At 40.1% G+C, this 9,929-nt stretch overlaps 1 long non-coding RNA gene across 1 annotated transcript; it reads left to right on the top strand.

Moving 5' to 3' along the window:
- Nucleotides 1-4,335: 4,335 nt before the first annotated feature.
- LOC128690569 (uncharacterized) lies at nucleotides 4,336-9,068 on the top strand. Its single transcript, XR_011392572.1, has 2 exons — nucleotides 4,336-4,587; nucleotides 8,317-9,068. It is a non-coding gene; the product is annotated as an uncharacterized lncRNA (long non-coding RNA).
- The last annotated feature ends 861 nt before the right edge of the window (nucleotides 9,069-9,929 follow it).

The following is a 9,929-nucleotide window of genomic DNA, read 5'->3' as shown; positions in this document are numbered from 1 at the left end:
TTTGCCCCTCCCCAATCTTCATGACTTTGCATTTGGCTGGATTGAATTCGAGAAGCCAGTTGCTGGACCACACTGTCCAGCCTGTCCAGGTCTCTTTCTTTGCAGTCCTGCCTCATCCTCGTCCGATTTAATTCTTCTCATCAACTTCACGTCATCTGCGAACAGGGACACTCCAGAGTCTATTCCTTCCATCATGTCGTTCACATATATCAAAAAATAGCACTGGTCCTAGAACTGACCCTCGTGGGACCCCGCTCGTAACAGGCGCCCACTGTGATACCTCTTCACGTACCATGACTCGTTGCTGCCTCCCTGTCAGGTATTCCCTTATCCATTGCAGTGCCCTCCCTTTTACGTGCGCCTGATCCTCCAGCTTCTGCACTAATCTCTTGTGGGGAACTGTGTCAAAGGCCTTCCTGCAGTCTAGGAAAACGCAATCTACCCACCCCTCTCTCTCGTGTCTTACTTCTGTTACCTTGTCATAAAACTCCAGGAGGTTTGTGATACAAGATTTGCCTTCCATGAACCCATGCTGGTTTTCATTTATAATCTTGTTCCTTTTCAGGTGTTCGACCACTCTCCTCCTGATAATCTTCTCCATGACTTTGCACACAATACATGTCAGAGACACAGGTCTGTAGTTTAGTGCCTCGTTTCTGTTTCCTTTCTTAAATATGGGGACTACATTAGCTGTCTTCCATTTCTCAGGTAGTTGCCCAGTTTCAACGGATGTGTTGAAGATTGTGGTTAGAGGCACGCACAGCATCTCTGCTCCTTCTCTAAGGACTAGGCTACCTCTCATACTAGGCTATCTATCATTAACTGCTTAGTTCTCCTAAACCTCAATAAATTCTATTAAATGCCAGTAAATGCTGCTTATTCTAATTCTGATAGCTCGAGGAGAGTGACCCCCAATTTCCAGCTAGAGACTGGTGCTGACCCAATGCAACTCAAACTAGGTGAATATTACTTGCGGCTGGCAGTGGAGTAATGTTATCGTCCTCCTGGGTCCCAGTATGAAAATGCTTGATGCTTCTCGGTAATTTTTCCACTAACTTCCTGTAGGCACTGTGGTCTCTATCTCATCTAATTTTTTCACTCACTCACTGTATTTACTGACACATCTATACATATCTCTTATCTCCCTGGTCTTGAGTCGCACCTATTCTTCAAAATGCCCCACTGCGTTATTATGGCAACACTATTTAGGCCTGACACAACCGTTCACCCTTCCAACGGCCCCCACTAAACACTTAGTCACTATATCCTTTGTTTTCTTTTCTGTGATCACTTATATTTCCTTTTTTCGGGGCTTAAGTGATTATATGCACTCTTATGCGTGCACACGCCTATATCCCACACTCTATTCCTTATGGCACAGTCAGAAATTACCACCAAAACACGAGCTCAAACCGCGTGACTCCTCCACGAGTGTGTGTGTGTGTGTGTGTGTGTGTGTGTGTGTGTGTGTGTGTGTGTGTGTGTGTGTGTGTGTGTGTGTGTGTGTGTGTGTGTGTGTGTGTGTGTATGTGTGTGTGCTTGCGTGTGTGAGTGTGTGTGTGTGTGTGTGTGTGTGTGTGTGTGTGTGTGTGTGTGTGTGTGTGTGTGTGTGTACTCACCTAGTTGTACTCACCTAGTTGAGGTTACAGGGGTCGAGTCCAAGCTCCTGGCCCCATCTCTTCACTGCTCGCTACTAGGCCACTCTCCCTGAACCGTGAGCTTTATCATACCTCTGCTTAAAGCTATGTATGGATCCTGCCTCCACATCCTGACTACTCTGTGGCTGAAGAAATACTTTCTAACATCCCTGTGATTCATCTGTGTCTTCAACTTCCAACTGTGTCCCCTTGTTGCTGCGTCCCATCTCTGGAACATCCTGTCTTTGTCCACCTTGCCAATTGCTCTCAGTATTTTGTATGTCGGTTATCATGTCCCCCCTATCTCTCCTGTGTGTGTGTGTGTGTGTGTGTGTGTGTGTGTGTGTGTGTGTGTGTGTGTGTGTGTGTGTGTGTGTGTGTGTGTGTGTGTGTGTGTGTGTGTCAATACAGGGTAACCTGCTCAATCTACTAGCCTTCCCCAGCACCTCTTTTTGCCATCATCTTGGCTCGGATTCCGAGGTTTTTTTCTAATCTGAGTCACAAAATTACCCTGTGATTTACAGTCCCTGAGAGTGAGCTGCTGCAAACCAGTTATTTGGAAAGGCAGTCACATGCCGAAGGCAGAACCAAGAGGCGCACGAAGGTATATAAAGAACCACAGCTCTTCAGGATGGTACATTGAACCAGCAGCCCTCATGGAGACAACGCCTTCATCAACATGAAATTCGTGAGCACCTCGATGTCTTTCTCTCTCTTGACTCTCCATACATATCCACCCAAAGCGTCTTAGATGTTTCGTTCTCCCTCGTCCGGTTTTGAATCCCTGGATTAGAGTGTCTTAACTTTCCAATTAAACCATCGCAGGTCTAACCGTGTATTATTTTAACAATCCTCTACTTCCATGTGTTTTTTTTACAAGGTTTTGTTAAAAATTCAGTTTAACAAAATCACGTTGTCGATCTCCTAGATATTTAATTTATCGTACCCATCCCATATTAAAGAAGTACTACTGAGCTAGCAAATATGTGTATATATATAGATATATATATATATATATATATATATATATATATATATATATATATATATATATATATATATATATATATATATATATATATATATATATATATATATATATATATGTCAAATGAATAGGCAGAACTTACGATCTTGGCTTAAATATCAACGCTCATCTTGCCATATAGGAGAAGCGAAAATTTGTGTATGCAATAATTTCTCCAAAATCATTCTGAACCTAACGAAAAAAATATATTTCACTGTGTTTGTTTAGTATTAAATTATTGTAAACAAATCTACAATATATATAGTTGAATTAGGCTAAAATAAATTGCGCTTGTTATAATAAGGTTAGGCAAGTTTTCTAAGATTCCTTTGGTGCAAAATTAAATTTTTTTACATTAACATTAATGAAAAAAATATATCTTTAAACGTATAAGAGAAAATTTCGGAAAGGACTTAATTTTAAATGAGTTCTTGCTAATTGACCAGTTTTACATATTCGGCATATATATATATATATATATATATATATATATATATATATATATATATATATATATATATATATATATATATATATATATATATATATATATATATATATATATATATATATATATATATATATATATATATATATATATATATATATATATATATATATATATATATATATATATATATATATATATATATATATATATATATATATATATATATATATATATATATATATATGTATGTATATATATATGTAATGTATGTATTCATATCTCAACACAATATCTTGGCGAAGAAAGCCTGAGCTTGCTACCATCTGCAGCTCACAAGACTGCCATCCCCACGAGCCCCTTTGGGGCGGGGCAGATGGCAGACCAGAGGCCTAGCTTCTCCCTGCGAGCCCCGTGAGGGCGGGGAATGTGGCTAGGCCGGGGGTCACTTGGTCCCAAAGATGAGGGGGTACTTGTACCTCCTCCCATGGGAGACTTAGGTCTCGAGACACTCCCCAGATAGGGAGCCAAGACCGGGTCACAACACTTGAAAAAGACCCGGGCGGGGAGAGTACGGGAGAATAAAAAAAAAATATCTTGGAGTATAAAAGATTGCCACATGTGTATACAATGTGCATCAGTATCAATAGCGAAGAGTCTATGTACAATGAAATTAAGATTCGTACCATTTTGAAGGGTTTTGCATGACTTTCCGGAATTCGCCGGCGATAATTTAGAGCTGCAGTAACACCTGATTGTCACGAGAACCAAGAACATAGATAGTATCGCCAGGGGCGTATCGGCTGGTAATGTCAGTTTCTTTGTCTAGGATGAGTACCGTGAGAAGTGTCGTGAGACAGTGATTGTTCACTCAGTAGACAGTCATGTGGCGACGCTTCTGTACCAAGAAGTCTACCGTATTTAAAACCATTTTTATGCCTATATATATATACATATTTATATATATATATATATATATATATATATATATATATATATATATATATATATATATATATATATATATGTATATATATATATATATATATATATATATATATATATATATATATATATATATATATATATACATATATAAGTATATATTCAACTTCCAGGCACTTTCGTAATTTCTCACATTAGCAAGGAACTGATAGAATTAGAAATTCTTGATAATGTCAGAAATCGACTGTATAGATTGAAATGTCTTGCCATTTTTGCAGTATGTTCAGACAGAGGATGAACGATCCTGCAGAAAAAATCTAACCTTCAAAACCAATGTCCTTCACCTTGGCCACTCTTGATGATCACAGAGGCGGAGCCACACGGCAACAGATCTCCTGACGCGGCTATATATATAAGATCAGGACCTCGCACCCAACCAGTACTTGGTCCTGTTTCCTCGCAAACCTTTCCAAACCAACCAGTCAACCAGTTGCTACCCTCCAGACCACGACATTTCCAGTATGAAATTTGTGAGTACGTTCATCGATACATTCTTTCCGCGATCTTTTTATTTCATATCTCCAGTGTCGTGGACCTGGATCCTCAGCAGGGAGAGACGTACCTGGGAACACGTCTATAGGGACTTGCTGTGTGCGGCTTTCTGTTTTCGAACCTTTATTAAAAACTGCTATTAGAAACGGCACCAGGAATTGCAATCTTTCCTGCGTTTTGGTGAGCCCTGCATCTTATACCACCCCTCAAGGGAGGTTCCTTGACGCTGGTGAGGGGCTCTTGATCTAGGGAATTGGATATGCGCTCCAGTTCCCTAAAATAAGCCTGAATACCTTCGAGTGCCCTCTCTCACAGGCGCTGTATGATGCATAAGGGTTTAGCGCTCCCCATAATAATAATAATAATAATAATAATAATAATAATAATAATAATAATAATAATAATAATAATAATAATAATAATAATAATAATAATAATAATAATAATAATAATAATGATAATAATAATAATAATGATAATGTAACTAATACCGTGTTTTTTTTCACGGGATATCAAAGAGTGTAATTGTCCTATTGAAGGGGCGCATTCGGCCCGCGGAACGCCTTGCACGCTCGGCTTACTACCGAAGAGACGTGTTGAACCCTTCTCGCGGTGGCAAGTACAAGTATAGGCAAGTTTTCTACTACCTATTGCCCCATGTTGCTCTACAGTAAATAGATATCTGCTGTACTTACCTAATTGCGGTTGCAGGGGTCGATTCATTGAAAAAAAAATTGTGGGTTGCGTCCTTGAGGAGGACTTAAAAGGGAGTCCGATAATTGACTATTAGTTAAATAATCGCAATAATGTCTCTTTCTACGCCCCATGTCCTTGTTCATCATGCAGTAAATAGGTGCCAAGGCATTAATTAGTAGCTGTAAGCAGCGTAGATAAATGGTTTAGAGAAACGACAAGTTGATAAATTAGACACATGTGCAACACTTGTTGCACATGTGCCTCCTTATATACCTTTCTGCTTTGTGTTGGACTGATGTAATCGGTTCTCTCAGTCTTTTCAAGACTGATTACATCGACTCCAGGCTCAGGGACTGACTACCCTAAACTTCTTCTGATCTTCACTATTCTTATTTGTATAGGACTGATGAAGCCACCTTGTGGCGAAACGTTTCCGCAATAAAGATACCCAAGTGTATCATATGTGCCTAATTTATTAGCTGTAAGTGGCACCGTGTACCTACTTTTCTAGCTGTAAGTGGTAAAGTGCCTGAAACTTCAGTAAGACCAGGGTTACCCTTCTGAAACACTCCAGTAGTGGTCCCTAGATGAGGGTTACTTCGGGGACTTGGACCTGACCTTCCCTAGATACTAGTTACTCTAGGGAACTGGACCTGACCTTCCCTAGATACTGGTTACTCCAGGGAACCGGACCTGACCTTCCCTAGATACTGGTTACTCCAGGGAACTGGACCTGACCTCTTCTAGATACTGGTTACTCTAGGGAGCTGAACCTCACCTTCCCTAGATACTGGTTACTCCAGGGAACTTGATCTGACCTTCCCTAGATACTGGTTACTCTAGGGAACTGAACCTCATCTTCCCTAGATACTAGTTACTCTAGGGAACTGGACCTGACCTTCCCTAGATACTGGTTACTCCAGGGAACTTGACCTGACCTTCCCTAGATACTGGTTACTCTAGGGAACTGGACCTGACCTTCCCTAGATACTAGTTACTCTAGGGAACTGGACCTGACCTTCCCTAGATACTGGTTACTCCAGGGAACTTGACCTGACCTTCCCTAGATACTGATTACTCTAGGGAACTGGACCTGACCTTCCCTAGATACTGGTTACCCTAGGGAACTGGACCTGACCTTCCCTAGATACTAGTTACTCTAGGGAACTGAACCTCACCTTCCCTAGATACTAGTTACTCTAGGGTACTGGACCTGACCTTCCCTATATACTGGCTACTCTAGGGAACTGGACCTGACCTTCCCTAGATACTGGTTACTCTAGGGAACTGGACCTGACCTTCCCTAGACACTGGTTTCTCCAGGGTAAGCTGGATCTGACCTTCCCTTCCTAGGATGAAACCTGATTGTATCACGTTCTCCCAGGCGCTCTACGGTCTCTATTAGTTTGGCGTCCTTCCCTGAACATAATAACAAGATAATTCTTGTAGTCAATACATAAGAACATATGAAAGGAGGAGCACTGCAGCAGGCCTACTGGCCCATACTTGGCAGGTCCTTTTCAAACCCAAACCCACTAACAAAATATTCGTCCAACCCATTAACACTATTTCTCTCTTAGCTGTCTAAAACAATGGTCACTCTTCCTTGTATTTCCAAAAAATAATGGTCATACGTCCATTGGATTTTACTATAAAAACGAACACTAATTTTTTTTTTCAGCAAATTTATACAACTTTAATTGTAAGAATTGCCTCGTTTTCCACTGGGGAAGCATTGACATCATAAAGGCAGATCCTGCTTATACAGCACGTTAGGTGCTGCGCTACTGTAGGACCCCGCTTATACAGCAGGTTAGGTGCTGCGCTACTGTAGGACCCCGCTTATACAGCAGGTTAGGTGCTGCGCTACTGTAGGACCCCGCTTATACAGCAGGTTAGGATCTGGGCCACTGTAGGGCCCCGCTTATACAGCAAGTTAGGTTCTGGGCCACTGTAGGGCCCCGCTTATACAGCAGGTTAGGTTCTGGGCCACTGTAGGGCCCCGCTTATACAGCAGGTTAGGTTCTGGGCCACTGTAGGGCCCTGCTTATACAGCAGGTTAGGTTCTGGGCCACTGTAGGGCCCCGCTTATACAGCAGGTTAGGTTCTGGGCCACTGTAGGGCCCTGCTTATACAGCAGGTTAGGTTCTGGGCCACTGCAGGGCCCCGCTTATACAGCAGGTTAGGTTCTAGGCCACTGCAGGGCCCCGCTTATACAGCAGGTTAGGTTCTGGGCCACTGCAGGGCCCCGCTTATACAGCAGGTTAGGTTCTGCGCTACTGCTGTAAAGCAAAATTCTCTATAAAGTGACGCATAGCCTTTTTTCACTTTCAGATGGATATAAAAGCCTGGTAACATGTTTACATTATCATTTAAGTGAGCAACAGAGCTAGGCCTAAAAAAAATGAATATAGAGTATATATATTACTTACCTTAATATATTTTCGTCCTTAGCTTATAGTGAGTGGTGAATATATATATTTATTGTAGGAAGTCTGAATAAATGAAGAATGGGAATAATTGAAAACCGCCGCATTAGCGAAACGTTATAAAACAAAGTGCTGTAAAGCGGGACTTGTCTGTATTTTATCGAATATGAACAAATAATTGGGATTTTCATAAGCACTGGAGATACGTAGGGAATGAAGAAGAGGAACATAATGTGCATTATATCATAGCTTTACGGGCGTCAGCGGCTCCATCATCATGAAATACCTGGTAAAAGAAACACAAATGCAGAATAATGCGATCCTTCACTGTTCACGTTTAGCCCACACTGTGGCCTCTATAGAGTCACAAACATTTGTATTGTAAATGGCTTAGAAACCCGACATGTGTCTCCTTCTTCAAAAACATTTGTTTCTTGATAAAGCCTCTGTGTCTCACTGCGATTTCGTATCAGCATATTTTTTACCATCTCTCTCCAACATAAAATACATTTTAATAACACATCACTTTATCATTTACGAAAGGAGAGTAAATCAGCATATATTTTCTTTCATTATTTTCAGTTGTTCCTTGTGTCGGCAGTGTTGATGGTCGCCTTAGTAGGGTTGATCTGGGCCCTGCCTGGCCCTGACGCTGTGGCCGATCCAGATCCTCAGTTTGGATTTAGTGGTCGTGGATTTGGCTATCGTGGTTTCGGAGGTGGATTTGGTCATCGCGGATTTGGTCATCGCGGATTTGGACATCGCGGATTTGGACATCGCGGATTTGGTCATGGAGGATTTGGCTATAGAGGATTTGGTTAATCCTGAGGTGCGTTCTTCCCAACTGCCTCTCCACCCCTGATTAGTCTCTCCAGTTCGATGGCTTTTTTCGACGAAAGTAAACAACAGTAATTAACGTCTAACGAAGCAAAGGACAAAATTAGAATCCTATAGCCATTGAGCCAAGTGTCTAAGAAAAAACATGATCTGGATACATGGAGGATGCTTTGTATACTGGAGTACACCCAGGTTCACTACTGGAAGGCATCCAGCACGTTATCCTCAGCATCCAACTCCTCTAGCAATCCAACTCCTCCAGCATCCAGCTTCTCCAGTATCCAGCTTCCAATATCCAACTCCTCCAGCACGTCATCCTCAGCAACCAACTCCTCCAGCATCCAGCCTCCAACAACCAATCTCATCAATCTCTAGCAACTCCTTGAGCGAAACGCTGGGGTTAACCAACACTTACCTCTCTTTCCTTCTCGTTTATTTGTAACTACCGAACTGATTAGTAATTGGCAGAATCACTAAAAAATAAATATTTTTTAATATATTGAACTTTACTTTACATCTTATAAAAAAGAACTTTACAAAATTTTAAGATATAACGTCAGTCACAACAAATATAAATAATACATTATTTAAATCAGATATACACATAAATGCTTGTACATGTATAATACATGTATGATACATGATGACTGATCACTTTTATCTCTTCAAAATATAATTTACAAATAAAAGAAATAGGTGACGTTACTGACATATTTATGGAAAATTTTTCAGGTTATGGAAAGCATTTCGGGCAGCCTTCAAATTAACTTATTATAACTTATAACAACTTCTGGATTTTTTTTTTGTCAATTCAATAAAAAAATGGTATAATGTTTGCAGTGGTTATCACAAATGTTGGTCAAATTCAAACGCAAATAATAATCTGAATTTCAGTTTTACTTCGCAGGAATTCAACGAAGCTGAAAAACCACAGATAACAAAGCACAAAACTTTGACTTTACTGAACTTAAAACTGGTCCAGTTTTATGTCATAATTTTCATTTTTTGTTTTTTTTTTTTCTCTGAGGGTTTAATGCACAATATTAGAAGGAACTTAAAAATATATACAAGCTACGCTTAATTCATAATAAATTCACAATAATAAATATAATTGTCTAGTTTAGCTGGGTGTGAGAGGTACTAGTAACTTATTGTATTGTAATACAATATGTACATGTTGTATTACAATACAACATGAGATAGTATATGATTATCATACAATAAATGAGAGATGAAAACAAACTGAAAAAAAAGATGAAAGAAGAGGAAAAACAAGGTTAGGATTGAATGAAAACAGGTTTCAGGATTTGTTTATTGTAGGATATTGCTGTCAGGATAACATTAAGGTAAGGTGTTGC

This window comes from Cherax quadricarinatus, chromosome 29 (assembly GCF_038502225.1).
Source record: "Cherax quadricarinatus isolate ZL_2023a chromosome 29, ASM3850222v1, whole genome shotgun sequence".
NCBI classification, from domain to species: Eukaryota; Metazoa; Arthropoda; class Malacostraca; order Decapoda; family Parastacidae; genus Cherax; species Cherax quadricarinatus.
This window is presented reverse-complemented; position numbering and strand designations above follow the sequence as displayed.